Here is a 21,145-nt window from a genome sequence, read left to right as displayed (position 1 = left end):
TTTACCCAAAAAGCGGAGCAGCAAGTTTTCAGCAGGCGAGCGGTCGCTGCGGAGCGGAGCTGCTCCTCCGGACCCCCATCATAAACTTGGGGGAGGGGGGCGTGGGAGGGACTTTCCCTCCGTCCTTCCCTTTTGTGCCTCTCTCTCTCTCTCTCTCTCTCTCTCCCCCCCCCCTCTCCGCTCTTCGCCAAAAGCCGCCGCGAATCCCGGCAGCGGCAGCGGAGGCTCTGCCCCGGCGGCCGGGCGGGGAGGGGAGGCCGGGCGGGGGCAGCCCGCCGGGGTGCGGGGCTCCGCCGAGCCTCCCGCTGCCCATCAGCCCGCTGCCGGCGGCTCGCACACGCCCTCAGGGAACCGCGCGGACCCGCACGCAGGCTGAAGTTCGGCGGGGATGAGGCCGGAGAGCTTTCGAGCCCCGGCGAGGGGTGAAAACCGGCCGTAGGGTCCTCCCCGGGGTGCTGCTTTCGGTGCGAGATAGCCCGCGGGAGGCGGGGGGGAGGGGGGGGGGGCCGCTCGGCGGGAGGGCATCTGCAACAAAAGCACCCAAACCCCTCTTCTTCGGGGAAAGCAGACCGAAAAAGATGAGCAATAAAAGTTCGGCCTTGTGCGGGTTGACCCGTGCAGGGGTGGGATGGAGTTTGGGGTGGTTTTCTCCAGCTTGCCCTTTTCTCCGTCAGTTTGCGCTACTTGCCCAGCTCGCGAGCATCGCCGCGGCCAAGGGGCAGGCTGGGCCTTCTGAAACATCTTCGCTGGGAGAAGTGCTCACTACAGACTGTTCCCTAAGCACGGTAACTAACCAGGCCAGAGCACATTAATCTGTTTTAATCCTCGTCTTTTGGGAAGGGGGCTACGAGGAGAGGAAAAAAAAAAGATCTCCAAAAATTGCCCGGCTCCCACCCTGAATATCTTTGCTTTCGCACTGATCTGGTGCATTAACATTAATACCAATGAGGAATGCAGCAGTTTTAACTTGGACTTTGGCCAGACGGGGCTTGTTACTTGATTTGTTTTGATTTCTTTGGCTATGGAATTTATCAAAAGTTTAAAATGCAACCAGATGCTGCCGGGGAGGGTCACCGTGCTGTACCCTAGAGCAAGCTGAGACTCGCCGTATCACTGGGGTATCTGACTCCGGCAGGATTATGTCCACTTCCATGGTAACCGCATGCCACATCAGCCCCCAGCTTCACTTTCAGTCCCTTGGGCACTGTTAACATTTGCCAGTGGATTTGCCCGACACACAGCCCAGGTCTGGGCAAGTAGAAAATGAGCTTTATGCCACTCAGAAACCTTCCTCTGCTAGCCTGTGCAAAACACAACCTGACTGGACCCCAGGCTCAATACCACAATTTTAATCCTAAAAACCTGCCACTAATTTCAGTGCCTTCTGTCTGAACATTAGCACACCTCTCTCGTTGGATGGCATTAAAGACAGATGTTTGAGGGTGACAACTGGCTCCCCATGCACACCCAGATCCCATTTATTCTATTCAGGTAGCCTGGGGAGGTCAGCAAGGCAACAGGTTATTTTGCCAGCCACTTACATTGCAACTTCTTGTGTGTGTGTGTGTGTGTGTCTCAAAGACTAGAACTGGCATGCACCCACTATCTCATACAAAGATGTTGCGTCATGCCACCATGGCACAAATGCAGTCCGTGCTGGCTCCCCAGTGCAACGTTACCCCTTGTCCACAGAGAATTTTGTGCTGTGAGGAGGGAGTTTCATTGCAACTACTCCTGAAGAGCATTCCACCATGGAGAGAGGGGCTTTGGTTACCAAAAATAGGAACAAACCAAGTCTTTGATCTCCAGAAAAGAAAGCCCACTTGTATTCCCAGGTCACTTTACTGGAGGAGGACGACCTGCCAGCTCTGAAGGTGGGTCAGAGTTTTTTTGGATGGACCAAAAAGAACTGGCAAAAGGTTAACGTTAGATATATCCTCAATTCATACTGCAGAGTTACAAAATACATACACATCTAGACTGTTGGCCAAGAACATTTTTAAAATCAAAAGAAGGAAATAAAAGATTAATTCAGAGCAGTTATATAGTTAAGAAAGACTGTTTTCCTTTCTAGAATTCATAGGTATAAATCCTTTAGAAGATGGCGGTTTTCAAGCCTGAAGGGAAGCTCCTCCTTTTTGTAGAAGGATGATGGCAGGTGACAGCTGGAGTTTTTTGGGAACCTTGAGTTGGCTTTCACATTATCTGACTGCTGTAGCTCATCTGTCCTTTCCTCTCCTGCTCTGCTTATTGAACTGCCCTCTGTTAATCTTCCATAGGTGTCTGAGATTAAATAGACGACAGAATGACTGACATTTGGTATACATAAAAGAGTCAAAATATGAACAAGGGGTCAAAGTGCAGCTCTTCCCTCTGGTCTTCCCTCCTGCTCTTGTACAACTTGATGGGGATGAAACCAAGTAGGGACTGGAAGATACGTGACAATGTACAGTTACTATACCTTGCTGTAGCATAAGTGTGTGGATGTAGAGGATACATTCAAAAATGTTCTGGACTAAGGGAATAGGGCTTTTAAACACAATTAAAATATAATAAAAAACCCTCTCACAATGATAAAAGATTGACATACCACCAGCTCCAGGGTTGCTAATCTGAGATCTATCCCACTTCTGTTAAGTCAATGAAACAAATCTGATTAACCGTAGGGGAAGCTAGACTAGCCTGGAAATGAACAAATGGGGCTTTTAAAATGTTTGATACTGTTATGAAGGAGGACTGTAATTTTTTTATTAAAGGAGATATTTAAAGAAAATGGTTGAAAAAAACAGTGGGGGATGCTCCATTCTGTTCTGCTCACATCTATAGGATTTGTTTCTATAAATCTTCATAGATCGACATGATAAATTAAAAAGCTCATTTGAGTATTCCAAAGGATACACATGGGTAAAAGCTACCAGAAAAAAAATCAGGTTATATATGTATCTCTTTTAGAAAGAAGACAATAATTACATGTAGGATGATCATTAGGAGATAGAGGCCTAAAATCATGTTTCATGTAATTCGTATCTTTATGATTGCTGGTTTAAGTCCAAGTGGAAAACAGTACTTGATCAGTTCTGCCCTGATTTAAGCAGCTGTATCAGCTCTGGGGTCAATAACGTTGCACTGAGTCTGAACACACCTTCATATCTGTAGAATATAACTAATCTTGATGATATCTAATAAATTAACAGTGTCATGTGCAATGCTAGCTCAGAATTTGCTAGAATGGGGAAGATTTTTTGGCACAATGCACTCCTTTTTTTTTTTTTTTTTTTTTAAAGTAGCCCTGTTACCTGGGGGAAATCGTAACTGTGCGCAAAGAGACTATACTCATTGGGATGATATGCAGCTTTGATTCCTATCTGCCTCAGTGTATGTGTTGTCTCTTGTTTAAAGCTTCAATGGTAAGTTCCTTGAGGCAGGTGCCATTTTTCTGCACTGTATGTTTTGATTAAGCCTTCTATATTTTTTTCCTCTCTCAAAAGTGTATCCAAGAGTGCAATCAGTGCTAATTTTCCGATAGCTTTTTTTTGGTTTTGTTCCCCCTCTGCACCAAAGGGTCTGCTCTTGCCATGTTTAATTTCTACTGCATCAGGAATATTGATCCGGTACCATAAACTTTTGTGAAGTTTTCGTATGGTTATGAAAGGTTACTTCCATCAGCAAAGGAGACGGTACTTTTAGTTGCTGCAAAATTGGCCTAGAAGTCTACCTTTCATTTCAGAGAGCATGTGAGTTTTTATTAAACGTTAAACACAAACTGAAATGTCCTGCTGAAACTGGACCTTATTCACATGACTATGAACACCGTAGTTACTGCTGGTAAAATGATAAGCAAGCCATTTTGAATGTGCATTCTTCATGAATTAGGAATATACACATCCTCCCTTACCTGTCTTAGCTCAAGGACAGAAGTTTCTTCAAAATGCTCAGAACCCATCATGTCCCCACAGCTTTCAAGTAGAGTCTCACTTGCAGTTGCTCTTGCCAGACGCGACCCGTTCACAAAGGGTGAGTCGTCCTTTCTCCAGTTCAGATCTGAAGCAGAAAAGCACATTTTCCCTAAGAGTAGGAACTCCAAGATCCAGCACCCACACTACAGAAAGTTGAATATGAAAAGGTCACATCTAGGTCTATGCCTCTCACAGCATTTCTAGCTGTAGAGACAACTAGTTCAGCATGCTTACACAAGGAGTAGAAAACAAATGGCACAGCAGAATTTTTGGTCTATGGCACGGAGGTGAACATAAAATGCACATATGAACATATGTGCATATAAAATGAACATATTTTCTGAAGGACAGTCTTTTCTCATGGTCCTTTGCAGCTTTTCATTCTTTATTCCTCTTCCCCCTGTCTCTTCAGTCGCAGTCACCCCTGCCAGTGAGGGGATGGGCTACGGGGCTCTGCCTGCCTGTGGGTCTGGAAAAGGAGAAGGGCAGCATGCCAGCCTGCCCAGGCTCCTTCTGGGCTTTGGTCATCACAGATAAAACGTTCAATGTGATGAGGGGTCAGAAGACAATGTTCTTCCCCAGGGTTGACCGGGTTGGTTAGAGCATGTTGCCCACTTAGAGGGAGGAGAGGAGAGCAGGCGGTGGGATGCACAAAATGGTAACTGGGGTACCTGTGCACAGCATTGCATGAAGAGCTGAAAACAGCTGGAGTTGGGCAGCTGTTTGGAGTTGGAGTCTGTAATTCATAAGAAGTTAAGTAGACTTGTTGGAAGCTGTATTTACATTTCATCAGGGAAATGAAGGAGAAGACTTTTCATTCACAAAAGGGATGGAGAGAATTTGTTGAGTTTTACAGAAAAATAGAAATCCCTGTCAACACAAAATGGATAGCCTGGCACTTTATACATTGTACTCTATTGCATGTACATGTATTGCATGAAATCCCAATTCCTAGACCCAAATTCAGGCTACTAGACAGCACTGTCTCAAGAAGAAATCCTTTGTCAGAGCTTGGAGCTCTTTCCTCCACTCTGATTTTCAGAGTGTATAAAGTGTGTGAAAACAGCTCACCTTATCTGCTCTTGTAAGTCCCTTTTTCTAAGTCTTTCAGAGGAACTGCAAATCTTCTAGATGACATTTCAGCAAAAACATGGACTATTGCACTGGTCCTAATTTCAGGAGGCTGTAAAGGAATAAAAGGATTAGAAATGAGAATATGACCATAACATCCACATCTCAGAGTTCTTGTGTACTGAGGGCTCCTCTCTCAAGATAATATCTCCAAGGGCTGCAGAACAAAAAGCAAAGTTGTATACATGCTAAGATTTTTGAAGGGGGCTCTTAATATTCCGTACTCAAATTTTCAAATCTAGATAGTCTGCATTCATTGAAAATCATATGTCTGTGAGTTATCTCAAGTCAGGCATTCAGCATATCCATCTTTTTACTGTAAATCTTGACTAGCATCTTATGATGATGAGCAAAAAGTGAGAAAAGAGGTATATGAAACTGCTGGCTGAACAGCATGAGATATCTGAAAACTCTATCAAACCGATGTGAATTTCCATTACATTTGGTGAATAAACGAGTGACATCAACATTTGAAATCAGAAGGACCCTCAGTTCCTAAATAATAGTCCTCATATGCTACTGCCCACAGAGGTCAGCCTATTTCTGCTGAAGAGACAAGTAATGTTTGTAATCATGCCTAATATATTTCAAATCAGTTATATTGTTTATAGATTGCTTATGTCAAAACCAGTGAATTCTCTGGTGTGCTTTAGGATTTATGCATTCTAGTTCTTTGCAAGGTTTGGTCTTATTTGTTGCTACCTGCAAAAATATATCTCTTGGCCCCAATTCACAGTGGAACAATGTTAGGTCATTATTTCTTGAATCGTTAGGCTGTAAAGAAGCAATTTCTCACTAACCTGTGACACAGGAAATTGTGATTCTGATGTCAGGTCATTTCTGGAGTTCCTTTTACAACAATCTGTTTTTCTGTCAGCAAATGACATTTATGTATTATTTCCAGAAGTGTAGGCTTTAGTATTTTTGTATGTATACTTTCAATATTTCTCTTCTGCCTCTTATTCTGCATAGCCTGGCGCTTTAATATATGATCCAACTGATAAATAAATATATTTTGATTGATAGTGCAAATACCTGGTAGCTGAAACTAGTGCTACTTTAAAGTGCTTCTCAGAATAGTTGAGTTTTCTGCTTTTGTTTTCACTGAGATTTCTTTTATGAAGCATTGCGATGAATGATTAATGCTTGGATACCCCTTTTCTGCAGACTCTCTGCTGAACTCAGGGTGCTGCTCAGTGCTCCTTGTGAAGGGAACACAACCCAAACTGCCACCGCAGCAAGATTTTATACTCTGTTTGTTAGGGTCTGGTGTTATGTACCGCAGCCACTATTTAGGTTCTGAGCTTCCTCTTATGATAAGAAAACCGATATTTTTACCAACGTACTGCAACCCAGTGCAGAGCTATTTTATTGTACCCATTTGAAATTGGGTAACATGTAAAACATTTGACAGATGACAGTGTGCATATGTTTTACAAATAAATATGCATATTGACTACCCAAGAAACAGTACACTGTCAGAATACGTTTTACATATACTTAGGGAACTGATGCTATAAAGTTACACATCCACAGAGACAAAAGTTATTTCCATTGAAATTCACAGCATCAAACCTTTCCACAGAACTTTATCATTTCTCTCTTTTTTTTCTATATTGGTTTTTAGGATAGTAAGTAGAGATTGTTAGCTCTATAATATTTATATAATTCTTTTCTTCCTGAAAGATCCCAAACACTTACAAAGCAGAGCCTAAACTTGCTCCCTTCACACACAGGAGATGATCTGTGCATATCTCATGGGCGAAACAGATGGGAGATAGTCCTTAGTGGTAGATAATATGCTAGATTATGTGGCTATACACAAGATAAATGTGCAACTCCTATACATTAGAATCACATTGAGCACCACTGCAGTGTAAGTGTCTTTGGCATAAGTGCAGTAGCTATTTAATAACCCAAGAGAATTTAGATTTGTTAATGTATTTATAGAACAATGACATCAGTAGAAGGTGACCAGCAAGAACCTCATAAACTTTCACTGAAAGTCTGAAATGCATTTATAGTAGGTCTTAAGCATTCATTCATTTCAACCCATTTTTTCTGATGCATGGATTTAAATCGTATTTTCCAAAACAGGTTAAAAATTGTGTTCCTAACAATAAAAAAAAAAAAGACAAAATAAAAATCTGTTCCTAGAGACTTACAAATTTGGACTGGACAAATCCTAGATAATATACTGTAGTAAGAACCTTACATGAAGAAGATGAGAGATTATGTTACTAATATGTAGTTTATTAATCTTTGCTTTCCTTGGTATCAGCAATGACAAAATGGTTTAGCATAAAACATGGGGAAAAAATGTGATATTATATTGATATAAAATGTAGGATACATCTGGTTCTGTAGTAATATGACCTATTAAAACGCCAATTAATCTTCTAGTATCACTTAACCATCCCCAATTCCAGCTGGCAGAGCCAGTATGACACAACCTAAATACTAACTGTAACACAGTGAGAATGACAGAAATCTTGGGCACCACATTGAGCATGTAATTTAGGAGGCTGTTGCTCTGTTTCCTACGTACCAGTGCAGAGACAGACTTGTGCATGGGCTGTGTCAGAGCAAGTAAACCCAGCTGTTACTGTGAATCCCTCTTTGGAGAAGCTGTGTTTTCTCCGAGCCATCCAGGCAGCCCGAAGGGGAGCTTAGCATCCCCAGGCAAGGTGCCCACGGTGTGAACACCCCCGTACTGACCGTGTAGATTATAATCAATCCAAACATCAACATTCCTCTCTGCAGAGATCATCTTAAGGTGCTGACAAACACCAAATACGGCCAAGTTGCCCTGACTTATTAATAAACTCCAAATATCAGAAAGAATAGCATTTGAAGTCCTTCTGTCATTCTGTCCCTGTGCCCCCAAGCAGCAGCATGCCCCAGAATAGGGCTCGTAACTCACAGGATCCTGGTGCAACCCAAGAGTCTGCCCCATTATGGGATTTCTCTCAGTAGGCCTCCTACAACATATCTGAAAAACGTGCAATATTCTGATACGAACATATTTAACCTGGCAAACATTTCCTTATGCTGCAATAATACATTTCCCCCCCTGCCCCTCCTGTGGTTGTTACATACAGCCCACTTCTGTGCGTCTTCCCAAATGTTCTCTGGCCAGTGCATGCTTTTGTCCAGTTTATCCGAAGAGTTAAGTGCAAAGGACAAAAGTTCTGAAGCCAAGTTCTGGATGAGTGTAGACAAAAATCCGAAACAAATACAGAAATAGAGAAAGGGCAGAGCTGATGCAGAAGGTAGAAGGGACAAACTGTATTGTAGGAGAATAACTCAGTTAAGGAGTGACGCAGGCAGAACCACGAAAAAGCCCACAACAAACGAAACCTGCAGTTCAGAAGACCACAGCGAGTGCTGGGCATCGCATGAGTACAGTTTGTGAGGAAATGGGCTCTCCTGGCTACAATGCTTTCCTGGGAGCAAACAGCTTCAGCCACAAGTGTGCTTCGGGGCATTGCACAATTTGCAACCAAGCTGCTGTCTCCCTTTGCCTCCACCACTAACTTTGAAGAGAGTCGTTGTGAGCCGCAAAGCATTCAGCTCCCATGAAGTGACCTGAGATAGCTGAGCAGAGGCTAAGAGCATCGCTGTTTAGTTTGCTCTGGTGATTGTCACTGGAATTACTGAACAGTAGGAGAGGGGCTCACCTGCTTCTAGTGCAGTGTCAACAACGCAGTCACTGAAATTCAAGTCAAAGAGCGACTCTGAACAGCTCTAATTAACTCTGGTCACAGGTCAGCAAGGGCAACTCTGCCTCCTGAAGTGCAGCCAGCGAAGTGGAGTGGTTCAGTGATGTTCAGGAGCTCCATGTGATGCTGTGGGGACTTTTACCACAGAAAGTCTGGAGGAAAAGCCAAAAATGAATTACGTATTTTTTAAAAATACATTTTCCTAGATTTGAATTAGTAATCACATTTCTTTGGCCACATCAGACTGCAGAAAGGATACTCCAATTTTCATTCCTACAACATGGGTTCATAAGGTCTTTTGGAAACAAAGTGGTCAGAGCCCCCACCTTGCACTTCGTCTGAAGGATGTCCAAGCAAACATTGCCTTCTCCTGTTGCACTGGGGCATCGGCTCAGTGCTGAACCAGCAGGAGGATGGCCATCGGCTGAGTCACTGAGACCACTTCCTGCAGCTCCTATGTGGTCCTCGAGGTGTCCAACCCAAAGCTGCGCTGACCTTGCCTAACCTCAGAAGATTTTTGGAGGTGTACTAAGCTGCATGGTTTCACGGGTAAAAGGTTATGAAGAAAGGGGAACAGGAGATAACTCCCTGGGATGGAAATCACACATATAAAGGGGATTTTACAGCGCACAGCACGGATATGCTGAAGCAGCAGCTCAGGTGCGGTGCAGTGCATGGAAAAAGCACAAAACCCACCAGAGGCAGGTCTGATGGAGTGAGGGATCCTCTCACGCAAGCAGCAAGAAAGCCCTCTGACGCTCTCCATTCTGTGTTCTCTGTGTATACCACATCTGCTTCAGAAAGACGAAAGACTATTTTAGGCACATTTTATGGAGTTTTAAAAAATGTTATTGGGACTATATTTTGTATCCCTTTGCCAGTAAAGCCAGATGACTGCACCATGGGCTAGATCTCCAGATGGTTTAAATCATCGGTTTGCTCTAATTTGCACCAGCAAAGGATCTGGCCCCATGAGTCTAACTACACAAGGTAGATGGAGCTATAAAGAATGTGCCAAATGAGCTAAAATAGCTTTTCTAAAAATAAATGCCACAACAGGACTTCCAGTGCTACACATACGTATTAGGTCTGTTGAAATAGCATTGCCAATCCCAAGCGTTCAAAAATCATGAGTTGGGCATGAGAGTGTGAGACTGGATTTAAAAAAACAACAGCACCAGATCAAAAAGAAAGAACCAATATCAACGTGCCTCTTTTGGTTTGCATTCTTTGTCTCCCTCTCTCTCTCTTTTTTTTTTTTTTTGTGAGTCTTCAAGACAAACTGGTCATGTTTTAAAGCTTTTTATGTTTTGATCTTTCCTTTCCTCCTACCCCCTCCCCCTTAGAAGCAGCAGGGCTAGGAACTTGATGCTAAGAAAAGAATGTTAAAAAAAATATAAAAGAGAAAAAGATTCTCATGTAATTGCCTGACTCCAGAAACTGAGCTTTTAAGAAGAATATCATGAGACTCATGATAAAATCATGAGAGTTGGCAACACTATTAGTGAGCTGGAAATGATATAAAGCTCCCACTTCAGCAGTCTATGAAGTATTGGACTTTAAGTCACAAGCTTTTTATGCTCAGAAAACCTGTCACTGCCTTATGACTGGTCTTTTCATTGTCACAGGTCTTCACATTTCTATTAGATCAATTCGGATTGTTTCTAGGGGTCTCCTGTTTGTGTGTAGTCAAAACAATATTTGGCAACAAAAGTCTCATGCAACAAATTACAGATGGATACAAAAGGGAAGGGGCTTGAAACAGGCTGTGAGCCTGTAGGAAAGGCTACGTCTGGGGAAAATGAGGTATTTCCACCCGGCTGCATTTACTGGACTTGGACGAATCTCTGAAGAGCTAAACCCTCCCTGAGAGATGGATCTGCAAATGCCTATTTTACATTAGCAAACTAGTAGGATCCTGGCGGAGAAAAGAACAAATAAACGAACTTGGAGAATTGCTTTGGAAGCCTGACATCTACCAAAGTCTGCGGCAGAGATTAGCATGTAGCTGGGCGTAAGGGAGAGCACGAGCTCCCAGCAGCACGGGGCTGCGGGATTTTCCTGATTGCTGTGTCCTGTCAGTACTAATCCATGATGACGAGAGTCATTCAAATCAGATGTCCAAAGCGGCGAGATCGCCACCTTCCAGGGCACAGCCATCTTGGGGCATCATTTACAAAAAAAATAAGAGGTTGGGTGACCTTTGTGCGCCCGACGCTGCCGCCATCTGAGGGGTCAGCTGCAACGGGCTCCAGTTAGCACGGCAAGGTACCCAGGGCCCGGCCTAGGCCGCAGGAAGGTGGGAGATCACTCCCTGCCTTTGAAAACCTATTAGGAAGCATCGATCCTCCCAAGTGAAAGTTTGAAAGACTTGCACCAGACTTAGGAAAACAGATAGAGAGAGGTGTGAGTACATCACACCTCGCCCTGGCTGTTAAAAGGCCCCCATTGCTGAGGGACCAGCACACGACGCCGCTGACACTTCCAGAAGTGTAACTGGTTATTTGTCTCTCTATGCAAAGCTCACGCATGTCCCTTCAAAAGTGGAATTTTGGGTGGCAGTGGCTGCTGCACGACTAACAGAGCTCGCATCCCCGTTGCTGTTTGATCTGGGCATTTGAAATCAGCTGTGCTGTGGCTTTAGGTGGAGAGCCCTTGACTTTCAAACAGCTAATTTACTTCCTCAGCACAGACTGCGTAGGCAGGAGAGCACTACAGGAAACTTGGTAGGGGAGAAGTCCACAGTGCTCACTCTGATCTCTCTTACACCAAAGTGCAGCAGGAAAAATCCCATTAAACTCAGGGAACGACACAAGCACAAGCAGAAGAATTTCTTAAAATTATAAATAACAAATTCCAGAAGAGAAAACCTACACCCAGCTGAACAGTGCTGTGACTCAAGGCCATCTTTCAAGGGGCCTGTAACAATTTATGTGTTTGAGTGAAACAAGAAAAATCTGGTAGCGGTGGTGGAGTTTGCTTTGCATTTTGAATCCAGAACTGTAGACTGGAGAACCCCACACAAGCACAGGAGCATTAGGACTGCAGAATTTATTGCTGGGACTTTTAGAAGGCCCAGACCTGCTTAGTGAAGGGAGGCAGTGCTGGAGAACACTGCAATACACAACCAGGAAGATTATCAGCTCTTGGGAAGTAAGATCAATTTCTTTAGGATTCAGAGAGGAAAAAAACAGTTTTGTGCAGTAGTGCTGGACTTTTTGAGATGCCATGCATTCAGAAATCACAGAGAGCCACAGCACGCACGTCCTAGATCTGTACAGGAGTGGTTTGGCCAACACACTCCTTTCCAAAGAGTCCCAAAGCATGTGTGCAGGTACTATGGAGATGCAAAGTACTCTACATCTCATGATCTCAGGAACCATGTGCCCTACTGCATACTTAATGAAAGGCCAGGCTGAGGTACAGTAAGCTCTATAAATAAACAAATGAGCTTGCTGCACTTTAAACAAGTTGGTGAAGAGTGTATCACCATATCCATTCTGCTTTTAATGTTTTGTTTGCACATGAAAGTTGAACTGCAAAGCTGGCAGCGAGACGATGCTCGCTAGCGGACCAGAATGGGTATTTAAACTATGACATTCTGCCATCTAGTGGGAAAGGGAAAATCACATCTCAGCCGGCCACTAAAGGTGCTAAAAAAACCTATCCACAAACCTGTAAGGAGAGGAACGAGCTACTTTAGAAAGGTGAGAGATGCACAGACAAGGCTCTCCATGGATAAACAAGCTCAGGTTGGCATTTTAACCTCTGAGGGCTGTATATCTGGCCAGAAATTTATAGCACGTATGTACATATGCTCATAACATTATTCCATGTGTTCATGTATGTTTAAAATATGTTTTAAAAGCCAGAAGTTTATTGAAATTAACTATCTCCTGTCCTATTGATGTAGCAACTAAGTTATGTAGCCTAAGTTATCTTCTAGCCACCTAACCACAACTTTTCACACAGGTAAGGGAGATTACACATGGATTTAGAGCACTCCTAAGCTGTATGGTTTCCCCAGATTTCCCCACAGGGGTCAGTATCATTTTGCTGATGGCAGCAAAGCAATGCTGCCCCGTGTTGCCAGAGATGTGGGCGCATGTCACTAGCTTCTTTCCCAAAAGTGGAGTATCTCCATCATTTCCCCCCCTTATTTTGGCATGCAGAAACTACAGGGACCTGGTGTACAATGTGCTGGAGATTAGCCCTCTGGGAATCAGAAGACCATTTTGAAACCCAGGAAATCTCATTCTCAGGATACTTCGCAAGGCAGCAACTTTACTGGGTGGGAGACACCACAGCAGCTGTGGGAAAACATTATTTTTGTGGGGACCTGCTTAGCATGGACAATCTGCAATGGTCAGCACTTCCCAAGAAGTATGCAAATTTTTCTTTAGAGTAAACTTATTCATGGAAGTTTAATGGGAACACTAACTATTAGTGGAGGGCCATCACGCCTTTCTAGCATTATTTTGAAATCAGATTGCTGCTGCTGCTTGGCTCCTTGCTTTGCCTAACCCTGGAAAAATAGAGGTGCTACCAAATCAATCCTGAACTCTCTTACACATCACGATCCAGGTAATACCCTCCACCATGGCCTGAGGTATTCAGAAGGGTGCCTAGGTCTTTGTCTAGACAAAGCTGGTTGGCTTTACACAGATGGGCAATTCCATGCCATGAAGATGTATCTTTAATGATTGGCTTGTTTGTTTGGTTGGTTGGTTGATTAGTTTGTATTCATGGGACACAAAGATATTTTTATAATATGAAGTTTCAATGTCGTAAGTTTACACAAAAATGTAATTGTCCTAAGTCCAAGTCTGCCACCTCGTGGTGGATTTAAAAATGTTACTATTTAACATAATTACTGGATATAACTACGAATACTGGATAGAAAAGATTTCTGCTAAAGACCCATAAGCTAAAATATTTATAGGAAAGACACTCTTATGAATTTCTAGGAATACTTCCATTCTTCAATGAGATAGGGTAAATATTGAACTTTCTCTGTAGCTGTTTGCTTTACATTTTTGTCCCAGATAATGAAATGCTGACATTTGTTTCACATTTGTGAGGAGCTGGCTTGTAGTCAGGTTCACTTCCCAGTTCTCACGCAATGGCTCCATGCTGCAGTGCTTGGATTATAAACAGGGGAGCATTTAAATTCAAGCAATTTCTTTTCCTCCTCACTGAGGTCTAGGTAGGAGCCAAGTTTTAAACAAAGCAGTTCAGTCAATTATATGCAAAAATTATTATAAAGCAACGAACCACTTAAACTTTTTGGATAACAGATATTTGTAAAGTGCCAAGAGGCAACACAAAGTGCTGTCCTCGCTGAAATGAGTGACCCAGCCTGCCTCCCACTCTGGGACCTGATACTTCAGAGGAAGAAGTAAAAAACTCTGCTTTCAAAGACTGAGTCACCTCAGTCTTTTCCTCCCTCCCTGTACAGCCAGCAGTTGGCAAGCCATAGCAAACAAACACCTTGTTTTCACTGTGATGATGTGGTCGCACCGCGCATAACAATATGAACTTCCCTTCACCCTGTCTTCCTCCCGGGCGAGCCTCCAGTTCCCAGGTCCACAACATCTCGGGTGGTTCGACGGACCACCACTACATCAACCTCCATTTCCATCCTCACAGTCTAGTCTCACATATCGCTAATGCACAACTGCTTGCCCCATCTCCCTTCTTTCTGCTGTCACCTTCAATACTGATGTGCACATCTCTTCAGATGTAGTGGACACTTGGGTTTGAAGCCACATAAATTTATCTCGGCCTTCTGAATAGACAAATCCAGATTAAAAGTTTTGGTGTAAACCTTCCCATTACTTTCTTTCACCTTTCTCTTCTTCCACCACCACAATTAAGGCCCTCGGAGATGCAAAGCCAAGAGCAAAACAGTAGAAAATAAAAGAATTCACAAATGGCCTGCAGCCAACCCCATCTCCTACCTCCCAGTCATGTCAAATAGTGATCTTTGTCCTCCTGGTGTCCTACCTGCCACACCGACGTATCTCCTGTGGCACCTTGGAGGAGGCCAGGCTTGGCAGCCAGAGAAGCCAGATGTCAGGGTCTACAAAGAAAGTTTTCAGCAGTGGCAGCTGCTTGTCAGATCACGTTCCCCTGAAGGCTTGTGTTTGGCTCTGACAGCGTATCTGTTGGTGGCCATGCTTGGTCTTGCAGAAGTCATGCGTGGGATCAGGTCCCAGTGGGAAAATCAAGTTTCTTCTCCTGAAAGGCAGCCTCCAGTGATTCACAGCTCTGGGAAAATGTTCTCTTTCTTTATTCCCATATTTTCAGAAAGTACTTATGTTCAATTTGTATAGAAATGCATTCTCAAAAAACACAGTTTTCCATAATTTCAAAAGAATTTCCCTCTCAAAAGGAGAATGAAACTTCTCTAATTTGTTTCTTTTCTCAATAGTAAAATCTTTAATAACAAAAATGCACATCCTTATTTAGAAAAGTTTTTATCCACAGATAGGAATTGGCTTTAGGATATTCATGAAGACAATTGGTTTTCATTTGAAACAGAGGAAACTGAGTTACAAAGAAACTCGGGAGAACAGGTTAGAAAAGTCAGCATTTACCACAAATTGAAAATATTTGAGACAACCTCTGACACAAAGTAAAAACAGAGAACTGTGTCATTAAATGAGACATCACCTTGAACTGTGAGTCAGGCAAACACTGTGTCTGTGTTTGAGTATTCTTCCCCCTTTTCCTCTGGGCAGGTTTATTGGGAGATGGCATTTGCTACTGCTGCTTGTACCACTCTTGTTCTTTGGATACTGGTTTGGTGGCTGGTCACAGACTCGGGATTCAGGATTTTGGCTTCTAGTGCCTGTAAAATCAGAATAGTACGTTCACAAAGAGGGCACAGTATATTGAATATGAGGAAATCCTTGACTACAGTGGTGATAAGGACCCTTGTAAATATCTACTTTGACAGCTCTGACAAAAAACAAATGCCATGGCCTGAGAGAAACATTAACCCTATTCCTACTTTTTGAGGAAAACTTGTAGCACAGCAGATGGACACCAGGTCCTTCTCCTGATCCCTGCACCTGTCCCACCCAAGGGAGCACCATTACCAGCCCAAGCAAATTCCTCAATAGCTGGATGTTACCGTGCAATCCCAAGTGACAAAGTCGTTTGGCCTTCAGGTATAGACTGTCCCTCTCAGCTGCTTCTTTAGACAGTGAATTACACCAAAAATACAAAATGCAAAGACATCTCTCTTCAGATTTTAAGAGCACCGTCCTTTAATTTTGTGAAGTGTCCCTCCTTAGGATTTTCTGAGGATACAAGGCACAGGTTATACTTTGCTGAATTTTTACTTGTTTAGGTCATATTTTTCTTCTCCTCAGGAGTTTTAAATGTTCTTTCTGCTTCTCTCTGTCCTCATCATATTTTTATTTTTATTTTTTTATTTCTGTCAGATTCCACTGCTCTTCCAGAACCCTGTTGTTGTTGAATTTGAGATAGCATACAAGCTCTTAATAAAGGATCCTGTGAGTTATCTCACCGTCCATGCAATTTAATCTGAATAACTGTGCTAGATTAAAAGAGCTTTCATAGTTTCTGTTGCTACTGAAGGGGCCAGCAGCTGACATATGTGAAGAGCTGCCTATTAATAGCTGTTTGCTGTTCAGTCCCCTGACAGCATAACCTGATACACAGCCAGAAACACTTTCATGTCTTAAACATCCTTCTCCTGTCTTTCCCGCATACAAAGTTTTCTGGAGCAGCCTCGGTCCTGTAAATTGTGATGCTGCAGACTGTGCTGTACAGCTCAGAGCAGCTGATCGAGTCATCCCTTACGTGCATTAATTTTGCAGAATTTACCCATGCTGACCAGGAACGGCAGCTTAAGAGATCACCACAAAAGCTTTACAGGCGGGTTTTCAGAATGACATCAAAAGAGAAACATCAACTACTGAGAAGTCCTGGCACGCAAAGCGGGTTTTCAGAGGTGCATATCTGCCTGCTCGTGGTGGCAATCAGAGCTGCTGCACAGTGTGAGCTGGGGGCTACGCACTAGCGCCAGGCCCCAGCACAGGCACCATGCCCTATACCACCAGCATCACAGAAAACTGCAGTTCCCCCTCCCCTGTCTCTCAGGGGTACTGTCTCACTGCTGTTTGTGTTGCGATGGGATCAGACAAGACTTATCATGCCATAGCGCTCGGCCATAGTTAAGGTACCCAGTTAGTTCCTTCTCATCTCCTCCAGGCCGAAGGGATGCTCACTCACGGTTTCTGCCTTACCTCCAAAGCTAGCAAATTGCACGGATGATTAATGAGTCTTTTTTCCTTAAATCAGTGCTGCTATCATTATGACAGGTAATTATGAATGTTATTTTTACATTAGGACATCAACAGAAGATTGTAGAGCTTTTCCTACCCGTGTTGTATTTTTGCTACACATAGCTCAGTGTCAGTATTGGAGACCCAGGCAGGGAGAGCCACAAGCCAGGCAGTAGATGGCACCAATGTACAGCAATCAAAGTTAGCATCACAAGACAAAAAATACTTTACATTGCTGTCACTGCTTCCAGCCCTTCTGGTTGACCTTATCTAAGCTCAGAAACAGCTTTGTTAATGATTGCTTCCCCATAGTAAAACCCAGATCCTGACACCTTCACATGTAACCACAAGCACAGCTCTCTGTGAACAAAGTTTTTTTTTCTTTTTTCTTTTCTTCTTACATTTACCATTGCAAATAAACAGCACAATGGATAGGAACTGGGATCTCCTCACCACTCTGCTTCATGCCTGGAGTAGATCACTAATGTCCTGTACCCCTGTCTTCCTACCTGCTCCATCTGGTGCACGGTAAGGGTATCCATGCATACACCTAATCTCAAACTGACAACCAGATTTGGAGGGAACTTTGGGGGTGCAGGGCGCGTATTGATTTATTTTTCCTCCTTCTCCATACCCTGGACAATAACCTGCTTTCCAGAAGCCATTGGAGAATTTTCTCTAACAGAGATTTCGAGCTATCACTAAGACTTTGGACATCAGCAGAGCCATCTCTTTTTCTTCCTCTTATCCTACAATATATTGCAGTTTCAGTTTCTCACCATTTACTCTTGGTCTTAATTTTCTTACAATATTTTATGGCCCACAGTGTGGATGTCTAAGCTTGATATATCTTACAAGGTTGCCCAAGATCATTGAGGTCTATCATGATCCAGCTGGTCATTCAGTCCTGATTTCTTAGTACACCAGATACTGCCTTGCACTTTGCTGACCTGTACTCATAATTTGACTTCAGATCTGCAGTAGGACGAGGTTTTAATGGCTTTGTTTACAAAGAGGAGCACAAGGCAATAGGCACATTCCAGTAAATTATTTTTAATACCTTTTGACTATGACAGTGCTATTCACTGCCTTTACTCCCCCTCTTCCATGATCCCTCAAGGTTCAGATCCAGACTGCCATCTAAGCAGCTAAGCATCTCCCAGCTCTGTGATGCCCAGGTTAGGAAGACTATTTGTACTGTTTATCAAATAAACTTAAAAGGGGGGTTCACCTGAGACTGGCAGAGTCACAGGAGAGCAACTCCCCTAGAGTTGCAAGAGGCTTTTCTGGTTACCATATATTTTAAAGCATCTCAAAGCATTATTTCTACAGAACAGATCATTTTTGTGAAACTTCAAAATTGTGGTTACAAAACAAGAAAAACTGGCAAAGCTGTCACTGTCCTCCTACAGCTTTTAGCCAGCTCTTCTTTTTGATAAACTCATTACTGGCCCTGTATAATATTCATTTTCCCAGCAGTTTTTCAGTTTGTTCTGCCCCCTTATCTCCTACTCTCCTTCCACACACAAAGGAGTTGGTTTTAAGAACCTTTAAGAACAAGATTTAGTTAGGGTTTTGCGTCCACTTGGGTTCATTACAAGGTGAGCTCCCTTTGCTTAACTGAGTCAGAATAACCTTATGCTGAATAATCTTAAGGTAACTGAGAGGAATCTCAGGAAGACAAATTATAAAAGACTTCAAGTCTCCGTGGCATCTCCAACGGTTCCGAAAATCCCACTCCGTGAGGATTATAGATGGTCCAGTAGACACAACAGAGAAATTTAGGAGACACAGGCTCACTAGAAGCACGAATTCCTTTTCTGTCCTTGTCAGAATTGCTTAAATCTCTGCACTTCCTTTTACCTGTTCTTCCCTTTCTTTCCTTGCTAGGACACAATTATGAGATCAGAAGTAAATAGTCATATATTTGTTCTGTGTTAATAAAATCACACAGATTCCTTCACTCCCACTTCTAAAAACAATAAAGTAAAACATTTGCAAGGAATTAACATCCACTTTGTTCTGAAACAACCTTGAAACCCGAAGAAGGATTTCACATCGGCATGTAGTTTTACACTGACACGCACATTTAGAACATTATGACTCATATAAGTATTTCTGGGTCACAGAAAACAGGGTTATTTACCTTTTGCTGAAGAACCATAGTCCTTCATGAGGGAGGAGAAACAGAATCAGAGCAGTCTAGCTGGGTCGTCAGGACCAGGTCTCTACAGTTCCTACCATATTTGACCATTTAATAAGGAAAGAAATACATATTCTCCTTTATTTTCCCTCCACCCCCACCAGCCCTAGACAACTCTAATCACAAACCAGCTCTCAACACCCATTTGAAACTTTCAACATCAAAGATCAAAGGCCTCAGAAACCTGACCATGCAAGAGGTCATTAATTGATATTGCCAGTTGGGGTGGGGGGAGTACTGTGACTCATGGGGATTTGTGGGTGAAACTGTGTGGGTGATCTTAGGTAAGTAATGTTGATAACTGTTATTAGGCCAGTTAATATAGGTGGATACAGAAGACTAGCTTTGGGACATACCGTTCTTGGGAAATGGACCGTGCACCATGCTGCAGAAGAGGGCAAAACTATGGAAAGCAGAAAGAGACACCTCGCTACCTGTCGTGTAAATTCTCTTCCCTCAGCGCAAATCTGGTAACTGGTTTAAACCTGATGGCATGAGGAACACATCCCAGGTAGGCACCTGTTTTCTCCACAGCACTACAGTACCTACTGAATGTGCATTCACGTCCTTTGTTTCCGTGTTTCCCTGGGAAGTCTCCCCCTCTCTGAGCCATGCGGGTCCTGAAACAAGAACTTGCCTTCTTGTCCTGCTGAGCAGCATCTGCCACTGCCAGGGTGTAAGTGAGGGCCGTCAGGACCTTGTGTCATTAGGGCTTTCTGTACTCTAGAGAGCTCTGCTGCAGAACAGCAGAAAGCTAGCAGTGCTAACCCATTTAAAAAGACAGTAGACTCTTAATTAGTCAATGCTGTTACCCTTCTTTTTAGATGTATGATGTAGAATGCCACTAGAATACTGATCTACGAATGTCTGGTGTTAGAAAGGTACATCTCTGAACATGCCTAGGGGATATTATATCTTGGTAACACATGGTATCCTTTGAGCCACACATGTGGCAACGGTCTACCCACCTGGGGGAATTCCTCTCCATCATCCCCACCCAGCAAGCTTGCAGGGGCTTCTTTTTCAGAGAATTAGAAGTTGTTTGAACAGAAGATGCTAAAAGGCCCAGAAGATCATGTTGGGCAGGGAACAATCAGCTAGTTTAGCTTTGTCAGTGGAGGAGGATGAAATAAAGGCAGGCAACTGCTATTCTGGCTCCCGCATATGCTCAGCAGTTAGACCTAGTTAGAAAAATCTACTGTGACGTTCAAGGCAATCCAGTCTATTTGTCAGTTGATCAGTTTGATGAGAAGAGTCTTCTCTGACAGGGATAGATCCAGCAGAGTGAGGAATATCCTCCATTGCCCAGCAGTGCCATGGCAGTTCATAAAGGCAGGGGTTACGGTGTTCTACCAACACAGACAAAATACCTAAGCTAGGATCTGCAGTAGCGCTGTTTCACTCAGATATCCCAGGGGATGGTGAGAGCTAGCTGAACATGGAAAGAGGTACTTTCCATAAGATTAAAAGTATAAAGCAGAGTGCTACAGCTCTTCCCATGGGAAGAGTAGCAGTACTGAGAAAGCTAGCAGGCTTGCTCTGTGCCTCTGCCATAACATTGCCTAGAGATGATACAACATCCACATTTGTAGGAAGGCAGGTAGGGAATATGGAATGAAATTTGCTTGTTTGCCCAACACTAAAGTGTCTATGGTAACTGGCATTGAGGTTAGAAATTGGGCCCTTCTGGTGAAGCAGTAGAGCACCTCTAGTCCCCAGTAATTCAGGTCCCTAACAAACAAAGTCTCAGTAAAGTCCCTTTAAAGAGGGAGTTGAGTGCAAGCAGCACATTTAGGAGATGTGAAGTCCTACCGT

The 21,145-nt window shown here is 43.3% G+C and overlaps 1 protein-coding gene across 5 annotated transcripts in view; it reads right to left on the bottom strand.

The window, feature by feature from the left end:
* Positions 1 to 21,145, bottom strand: part of GLI2 (GLI family zinc finger 2) — a 400,141-nt gene that overhangs the window by 187,644 nt on the left and 191,352 nt on the right. For 2 of the 5 annotated variants that reach the window (XM_083842017.1, XM_083842018.1), the window contains 5 exons: positions 15,485 to 15,662; positions 14,816 to 15,049; positions 8,768 to 8,961; positions 5,028 to 5,139; positions 3,896 to 4,041 (listed from right to left, as the gene is read on the bottom strand). The gene's annotated coding sequence lies outside the window, so the exon portion shown is untranslated. Of the gene's footprint in view, positions 1 to 5; positions 475 to 3,895; positions 4,042 to 5,027; positions 5,140 to 8,767; positions 8,962 to 14,815; positions 15,050 to 15,484; positions 15,663 to 21,145 lie in introns of those variants that run through there. The other 3 variants (XM_083842011.1, XM_083842012.1, XM_083842023.1) reach the window with 2 other exon arrangements.

This window comes from Anser anser (assembly GCF_964211835.1).
Source record: "Anser anser genome assembly, chromosome: 6".
Classification (NCBI taxonomy): domain Eukaryota; kingdom Metazoa; phylum Chordata; class Aves; order Anseriformes; family Anatidae; genus Anser; species Anser anser.
Note: the sequence above shows the minus strand (reverse complement) of the source record. Positions and strands in the feature narration are given on the sequence as shown.